The sequence below is a fragment of the Camelina sativa genome, chromosome 15, assembly GCF_030686135.1.
Source record: "Camelina sativa cultivar CO46 ecotype springtype chromosome 15, ASM3068613v1".
Taxonomy (NCBI): Eukaryota; Viridiplantae; Streptophyta; class Magnoliopsida; order Brassicales; family Brassicaceae; genus Camelina; species Camelina sativa.
This window is the reverse complement of record NC_141894.1, coordinates 3,913,943-3,923,513: the sequence shown is the minus strand read 5'-3', so window position 1 is coordinate 3,923,513 and position 9,571 is coordinate 3,913,943. Positions and strand designations below refer to the sequence as shown.

Genomic DNA, 9,571 nt, shown 5'->3' with positions numbered 1-9,571 from the left:
TTCTCAGCTTCTCGCGGACATGAGATTCTTAGCCAGAGTGCGACACCACCGAGAGTCGTCGTCTTACCAACCGGGCATAGGGATTCAGGCAGCGCGAGGATCTGTTCAGATCTGAACATTGAGAGGGGCGTCAGATTTACTAGCCGCATCAGGGGATTTAGGGGGGGGGGGTTGGGTCGGACTGAGGGTTAGCAGAGAGAACCCTCGCCGTTTGACTCTGGGAGAGAAGCGGATAAGAGTAGTTTTCAACAGGGGAGAGAAGACTTGGGGGTGAAATTGAGCACAAATGAGTGATTGAGATAGACACCAACACAAGATTAAAAAGAAGCAGGACATGTAAACGAGAGCAGGAAGAGACCGGAGGACCCGACGCCGGCAAGCCGGAGCTTTACCGACGTCGGAGCAGGATTCGCTTGAGGGGTTCTCGATATTTGTGTCTGAGAGAGTTTTGTTGCAAACCTTTGTCTAATAACATTAAGTTGATATGCTAACAAATAATCATTTAAAAATATAGTACTCCGGCGGGGGAGTGGAAAGCAAAACCGTGTTTTTCCTTATCATCATCACCATCTGACCTCGACAATTTCTTATAAATTTGCTAATTAGTGGGTCGATTTCAATTTTTTTTTCTTTTTCTTATATCTTTAAATGGGCTAAAGAATTAAGTTTGATTCCTCATGATTCTTCAAAAGTTGATTACAGTGTATTTATTATCAACACCTATAAAATTCACATTCCATTTGACGTTTTTCCCTTTTAACTAAATTTTCTTCAAAGAGATGATGATGGTAAACATTGGTAACTATAGTTGTCTTGATTAATATCTTGGTTGCAATTGCAGAACAATCCCCTTTTTTATAAAACGGAAGTACATGACTTCAAATTGGTAGACCATATAATATTAATATAGGTTATAACTAAAATTAATTATTTGATAGCTTATATGGATTAATTACTTGATAGTTTCTATGGATTTAGGATTAGGATCCTCTTAAAAATATATTCTAAAGAATAAAATAGAATATCCAAAGAATATTTAACTAACCATATATAGGCAAAAAAATCTCAGAAATTAATCACTCTTCCGCAGATTACAAGTGCTTTTCAATTATACTAAAACATAAAATCTTACTTTACTTTATCCGAAAATTTTGACTAAGTAACGGGTCAAAATTTTAATATTTAAATTCATTTCATATATTTCTTTTGTTAAATTGTATAGTTTTATATACTATAATAAAAATTTTAAATAATTTAATTTGGAATCTTTAAAAATAGTTTAATTTGATATTTTTAAGAATATCATAAATATATAGATCAAAAAGTTAAAAATTATAAACACTCTAATTTGATTGTTATAGCACAGGTTAATAATATGTCCCTATAATATGAAAAAATTTCAAGAAATATGGCTTTTTGCTAGAGCACGGTTAAAATTTAAAAATATGATTTCTTAGATTAAATTTAAGTTTGGAATAATGTTCTTTGGTATGCATTCTCGGTCACAATGATTTTGACAATCATGCTTTACATATTTGGTCCTATAATTAGTATGTGTTATACTGTAGGTTAAATCATAGAATTAACAATCAAAATACAATATATAATTTTAAATACTAAACAAATCAAATAAAATTAACAAAGAAAAATTAATTTTTTATCACACAACTTAATCCGCGTTATACCACAAGTCAAAATCTAGATATACTAAAATATATCTTACAAAATAGATGTTATTTTCATAAGTCATATTCAATATATGATTTTATTGGATAGTGTTGTTCCATACAAAAAAACTTTTAAAACAAATAAAATAATTACATTTACAATGTTTTAAATAAAAATTACCAAATAAACAAATGTAATAAATTTTAACCCGTGCTTTAACATAGGTCATATTCTAGTGGTCACTTTAATAGTATAGAGACCTAGTGGCCAGTGGCTAGTGCCACTTAAATGTTTTGTAATTGTGACCATAAATATATTGTTGCATATCTTTGCTATTACATCAGCAGATCACACGTTATGAGAGGAGACCTATCATATAACAAATAAACATTAAATAATGTTGTTGGAAATTAACCATCCTTTTATTTACTTACTTTTTGTACTACCTTATAGTATAGTATAAGTATATACTAACTACACTAATCTGTCTTTAAAATTTTACGACAGCCAAATATATAGTTTACAGGGCCGGTCCTATAATTATGGAGGCCTAAAGCATTTTCTATACATAGTATTTATAAACATATATTAACTGTAGGTATATGATACATGCAATTAAAAAAATACAAAAACTGCTCCCTCTGAGAATCGAACCCGTGACCAAGATCATATTTTCGAACAGCATAACCAACTTAGCTAAGAACTAGTTTGGTTAACTTACACAAATCATTTCAATATATTATGTGGCCTAAAGTAGATGCTTTAACTGCTTTAGGAGTGAGCCGGGCCTGATAGTTTATCTAATACGTACGCGCATAGGCAAAATTACTAAATAAAATACCATTCAAATTAACATAGAGCAGTTCATTATTTAATTACCATCGAGAGTACCTTAGTCTTAGTTATTCATTTTATTTAACTATTAACTAGACAGTAATAAACTATTTGATTCAGTTAGCGCTAGAGTATATAATATTGCATAATTAGGTTCTAACTAACTAACTACTACCGCATATTTGTTTGTTTGTAGAGTAGCACTCTTAACACTACACAATACTAAATTTACTTAAATTATTATATCTGTGTCACCATGCATGTACATTTTTTTGAACGAGAGTGATAAATTGTGATTTGTCCATTGGTAACAAAGTCACCATCCTTACTCTCTATAAACGAACGGCTAAGTAGGTCAACTCATACATTTATACAATATATATTTGCTTTTTTTTTTTAATATATATTTGTTATTGGTGAATGCATTTTTAAGAGATTAATTTATACATATGTACTAGGATCAGATCCGCGCTATAGCGCGGAGGAATATTTACAGATATATATATATATATATATGATTTTTGATGAAATGAAATATGTTACATTTTCATAACTATATTGGTTCTCCTCTCAATGAACATGAAAAATTATTTGGTGCATCTGGTCTAGGGAAAGAATATGAATTTATTTGTACCGTGATCATATTAGCCCTTATAAAAATGGTTGCATAATTTGTCGTTATAGCAGTGCAAGCAAATGAAAAAAAGGTCTCACCTTTAAAAACTCATTACTTGCAGGAGTAAAGATCAGAGTTATAGGATGAGTCTTATATGGTTCTCTGTGTGATCCAAGTAACCTTCTAATTTCTTGAGAAGAATCGTGAAAACTGCACTATGTGGAATATGATTATTGATATTGGTAGAACTCCTTGTGAATTTTGGGTTTGAGAGTTGTGATAGGGTGTAGACCTTCTTGTATTAGATGTTTGAGGAGCACCGTTTAATACTTGGACCAGTTAAATCTTTTTCTCCTTCACCCTGTTTCATATATTGACAATAGTGACATAATTAGTTTAATATATTGATAAACAATGCTTGAGAATAAAGAGAAATAAACTTACTTTGGAATCGAGTTTTTTTTTGTGTGTGTTTGGAAGTGTTGTGTTTGTTCTTGAGTAGAGGTCTGTATTTATAGAACTAATGGAGGTAGTTTGGTGAAATGGTATAATTCTAGAATATGCTTATTCGATAATGACGATGAGATATGGTAGTATATTTTTCTTAGTTCTAACTCTTAAAATCCGTGTTAGTTGCTAAAATTTAGAGATATGAATATTTTAGTTGATACAATTTTAAAAGGTTACTATAATTTAGCTACAATATATTTAAAACTTACCTCAATCTGTAATGAATAAGATTCGAAATTTATCGTCAACCTTAAATTTGCAGAATTATTTATGTGTATTTGAAAATCTAAAATATTTTTGAATACATGTTAGGTAATATACCCATTGTTCCAGCTTTTGATTAATTTTTTTTCTTTCTAAAATTGAATGATGAAATAAGTTATCTGTTACTCGCTCCACCTTTTATGGTATATATAGGATTTGATTATGAGATTCTTTCCTAATCTAACGTAGTTTATGTTGATTCTTTTTTAAATAGGTACACAAATCCGATTTTATTAGTTTTGGAAATGATTAAACCGTATTGTATGGCAGGGAAGATTTGGGTTTTTAATATTCTTGATTTGAGATTTTAATTTAATAATTGATATTTAAACGATTTTGATTGTGATTAGTTTCTAAAAACCGTATTGTATGGCAGGGAAGATTTTTTGGGGTTGAAATGTAGAATTTATTATGTTAATTAAATTATTCATTTCCAAAAATATATTTTGAATCTGATTTTGATTACAGATATCGGCGAGCGCCTTTGTTTGGAAATGGAAGTTACAATTCATGATCCGAATAAGGGAAAACCGGGTCGTTTAAGGATCCGCGTGTTTCTATTTAATTAGATTAACTCTTTGCCCTCAAATATTTTTTTTCCTTTTCTTTCTTTTTTTATTTCGCAGAGGCATTGTATGGCATATTGATTTTATTATTTTTTTTATCCCTAAGTGTGCTTCCCAATTAATAGTATAGATTTATCTTTTAGTTTCTAAATCTAAATAGATTTTGTTGAAAGTTTTAGTTGCTCAAAAACAAACAAACATACACAAGTATATATATATACAAAGAAGGCAAAACAAACCATGAAAACTGGAAATATATAAAACAACATAAATATGCGTACGACAATTAATGTGTGACATGTAAATAAGCAAAGGGAGAAGAAATAATTTGTATGCAGGCGCAAGAGGAACATAAAATTACATAATATAAATTATACACTATCAAAGAAATTTGCAATTGTTATTTATGTGTTTGGTAAACTTTTTTTAATTTGAAGTATGTATAAGCCCCAAATTTACTACTCCTACCTTTCATGTTTGTAACGATCGGATTTTGAAATCATTTAACTGTTTAAGTGACTAGGCAAAGGAGAATGAAATACTTTGCATACTGTAAAAAATATGGGAAAACGGTCGGTTCTCCTTGAACCTAGCTACTTTATCGTATTCCTACGCAAAACTTTGAGTTGTGTCTATAACTACATGAACTTAATTAAAATTTGAATTTACTACACGTATAATGCAAATCCGGCTAAAACCATCAAATCGACAAACGGTGTTATTGTTTCATTAACAAATGCTGACTAATACCATGTTTGCAATTATAGATACCATGTCATTTTCGAAAAGAAAAATCTGAAACATAACACCAATAAGGAATTGAACTGGCAACCTGTTTTACCAAGCACATAACCACCAGTGCCAAGACATCTTTAAAAAATACAATAGAATTTATGTGTAAAGATCAGCTGGAGTTTTGGGCGGCTGGACCACACTGCTTTTAAATCACACAATTGACCTTTTTTGAGCTTCCCATTTGAATTGGAAAACAAGTCATTTAGTAATAAAGCATAGTGACTAGCAATACCTGTTTTTCGCATCACATTTTAATTTTTACATTTAAGTTTTAAGTTTAGATTCATGGAACTACGAGTAAACTTTTAATTGGAGACGACGCAAAAAAGAAAAAGAAAAAAAAAGAGTAAAATGTTTATGTAACGTTTTGACTTAGGATATGAATTTAGTGACAAAAAATTTAATGATTACAAAATTGTTTATTATTTAAAAAAGACTTTAAACATTGATATATAATGAACAGAGGATGTACCGGCTAATAGTCTAGTGTGTAGTTACAAAATAAAGTCATCATTTGTTACTTTTTGTCGTTGTTTTCTCTTAAATATCTTATATCAATTTTTTTTCCGACATGTTTGTTTTTATTATCGTTTTCGAGTAAGAAAAACGATTGCTTGATAAGAAAAACGAGTAAGAAAAAATTTGCTTAATAAGAAATTGATCAAATGTCATTTATATAGTCAAAGACCATTTTAATATATATCTTTTTTTATCATGGTAGCCTAATAAGTGGCAAATATATCAAATGGGAAACAAAGAAAAAGTAGTAATACTGTGATTATAAATTTGATTAGAAAACATTTCATAAATTGAAAAAAAAAATAATACTGTGATATGCTAACAAACAATAGATAATAATAATAACATTAAGTTGATACGCTAACAAATAATAATATAATAATATATAAGTTGATATGCTAACAAATATAATCGAAATAGACACATATAATTTTTTTTACTATTTAATTAATATTTGTCAATTCTTCACTATATAGACTCTCTCTCTATTTTCCCAATACCAACAATTAAAAAAAAATGGATGATTTAATTGTTTTTTGATCGCTTCACATTTTATTTTACATTAAACTTTAAGTGAGAGTTTGATTCCTCATGCATGTGGCTTCTGATAGAATTACGAGTAACTTTAGATTGGAGGCGACAAAAAAAATAACCTTAGATTGGTACAAAACCTATAAAACTGAATTTGGGATATGAATTTAGCTAGTAAGAATTAAAGAGTTTGCTGATTACACATCTCAAAATACAAATTAACAAGCAAGTAAGCAACTTCCGTGAATAAGAAGATACATATGAAGTCAAGTAACTCTTACGTCTGAATTACTGTTGCTTTGTACTGAAACATCAAAACAACTATATGGTAATTGCCTAATTGGCAAGTATTCCAAATTTTGATAGTTTAAAGACTCTCTAATAAGTGTTTAGATGTTTAGATTTAGATACTGATCACCCAAAATTCATCAGATTGTTATTGAAACAAGACTAGCTAGGGAAATTTGCAGACCTTCTTTACCTTAGGGCTCACGACCAATTTTTTGGGGGATACATGCTCCGATAACAAACAAGCAAAAATCGACATTATTTCTATTTCTTTCTCTTCTTACTCGTCAAATTCTCTATCATCTTATATTGCATAGTCCCAAATCTACTAAATAATTATAGGGTCGGTCGATATCTTTGTGTACTTAATTAGAGATATGAGTATGTCACAAGCACAAATGTAGAGTGTTAAGTATGGAAGATTCGAACAACTCACTTACTCGTACGTTTACCTTCTTTATATAAATTTGCTAATTAGTGGGCCGATTTCAATTTTTTCTTTTTCTTGTAGCCCATATATCTTTAAATGGGCTAAAACATTATGGGGTGTATTGAATTTGATATTTTAGGAGATTTAGTGGAATTTTAATATTTTAGAATTGTGAGAGATTTGTGTGTAATTTTAGGAGATTTGGTTATTAAATTTGAAATTTTAGGATTTGATAAGATTTAAGTTTTGAGATTTGTTGAGATTTGATTATTGAATTTTAGATGATTTTGATATGTAAAAAAAAAAAAAAAGCAACTTGGAATGTCATTGATTAATTTATTTATCTAAGCTTCTTTCATACTTTGATTAATTTAAGAAGAAAAATAGACATTGGTCATGTTCTTTTTCCAATCGTTGGTGAAGCAACAGCGACACAAATAAAAGGCCCAAGATGATATGCATTTCGGAAAAATAAAGAGCTGTCACTGTTAAGTGTTAACCAAAAAGTAAGGTTTGTAAAAAGATTAATCTCATATGAAGAATTTGCAGCTCTCATGAGAACTTAAAAGCCTTTGACCTCGGTTTACATTGGTCAACACTTACCTGGTTCATTTAAACGGTTACAATGATGACACTGAACACTATAAATATTCCTCATGAGCATGATGACTACACGATCGAAGAGAAACTCATCTTGCCAATGAGTGTTTAAAGTAGTTGGAAATGAATCAACGATGGTTTGTTTAGCACATCCACAAGAAAATGAAGTTGTTGATCTGTTTTATTCTCTCGTGAAATATTGAATTGTTGACGATATGTAATGCAGCAGCAGCAGAAGAATGAATGTCTCAAGTTGTTACCAACCGTCGCCGACTCGCCGTTGTCGAAAGCTCCGCTGCGGAGGTGGCTGAGACATCTGATTTTGATACATATTGGGTCGGTCTTTTAGTGAAACAGAGCACGCCTTTTCAGGCAGATCCTTCATTGGAGACAATGTTGGTGTTGAATCTTCTTCGGTTATATCGTCGTCGTCTTAATCATCTTCAAGCCGTGACGGTGAAGACTGAGGTGTTTCAAACGGTGTGGTTTGTTTACTTGTAGCTTCGTTTGAGTAAAATGGGTTTGATATGTAGATGAAGTTATCAACAGAAGAAGCCGTGGTTTCTTGAATCAGATCAAGAGAAGCTTGTAAAGTTGGTTCATGGTGAAAATGGGTTTTGTTTGGAGTTTGAAGAACGCATGTGCAAAGAGGATTGGATAAATAATCGATGTTAGATGATGGTGACGGAGAAGGTTCGTTACTTGTGGTGGAGATGGCTTGGTTGAGAGTTGTGGTGGTCGTGGCGCCGCCGGCGGTTGAGACCGTAGTAGTGATGGGAGGCCGAGAGAGTTGTGACGACGGCGGCGGAGTAAGAGAGAGCAATAGAGAGTTGCACTTATAAAAAAAAATTGCATTAGATGTTGAACTCTTCCTAAAAATAATATTTTTTCAAAATTTCACCCTTCAAGATGAGATTTTGTAAGGCATATTTTTTAACTAGAAATATTAGAAAAGTCTCCTAAAATCCCATTCTGTAGCTTTTTATTAAAAAATTGTGATTTTTTGAATAATAGTAGATTTGAGGTGAGATTTATAAATTATTGATTGAATAACAAGAGATTCTAAATGATTTTTATAAATTTCATATTCAATAACATAGGATTTCAGATGATTTTTTAAAATCATCAATTAAATAACATGAGATTTCAGAATACTCCAAAATCTCCTAAAATATCAAGTTCAATACACCCCCCTTAAGCTTCATTCCTCATGATTCTTTTCCTATATATTATTGAAAATGTTGAAAATGTTGATGTGTCATCGCTAAAGTGATTTTGAGGTTTAATTGCAATTAAGCATCTCAAGATAAACATATTTACAAAAATCAGTCTTTTGATTTAATAAATGTACTATTAAAATATATAAGGAAATCTTTATTTTATTATTATTTACATAAATGTGTCATTAGAATATATAAGGTAATGTTTTTTACTATTAGTTTATTAAAATGAAAGACTTCATCAACTATTAAGAAAAGAAAATATAGTTAATAATTTAATTATCATTTTCATAAGATATTTAATTATTTAAAGTAAAATACATTTCATAAACTATTAAAAACTTATTCATATATTTAAATTTTTGAAATACAAAACTTATTCTCCGATTTTAAAAATTTTGATGACTATTCAAGTACTCCCTCTGTTTCACAATAAGTGTCATTTTAACACATTTCACACAAATTAAGAAAATATTAAAATATAAATATATGCCCTTATTTGATAAATTTTTAATCGGTTAATTTAGTCATAGATGTTTAAATGTAAAACTAGAGAATCTAATGAAAAATATGCATTTAAAATATAAAATAGTACATTGAAAATGTAAAATGACACTCTTTGTGAAACAAAAATAAAATTCTAAAATGACACTCTTTATGAAACAAATGGAGTATATATTAAAAATTAATTATTACAATAATCATAAAAATAAATAACATTATCACAATT

The 9,571-nt window shown here is 29.8% G+C and overlaps 1 pseudogene; it reads right to left on the bottom strand.

Annotated features, from left to right (window-relative positions):
• Positions 1 to 7,327: 7,327 nt before the first annotated feature.
• Positions 7,328 to 8,476, bottom strand: LOC104748093 (uncharacterized; annotated as a pseudogene).
• Between the last annotated feature and the right edge of the window lie 1,095 nt (positions 8,477 to 9,571).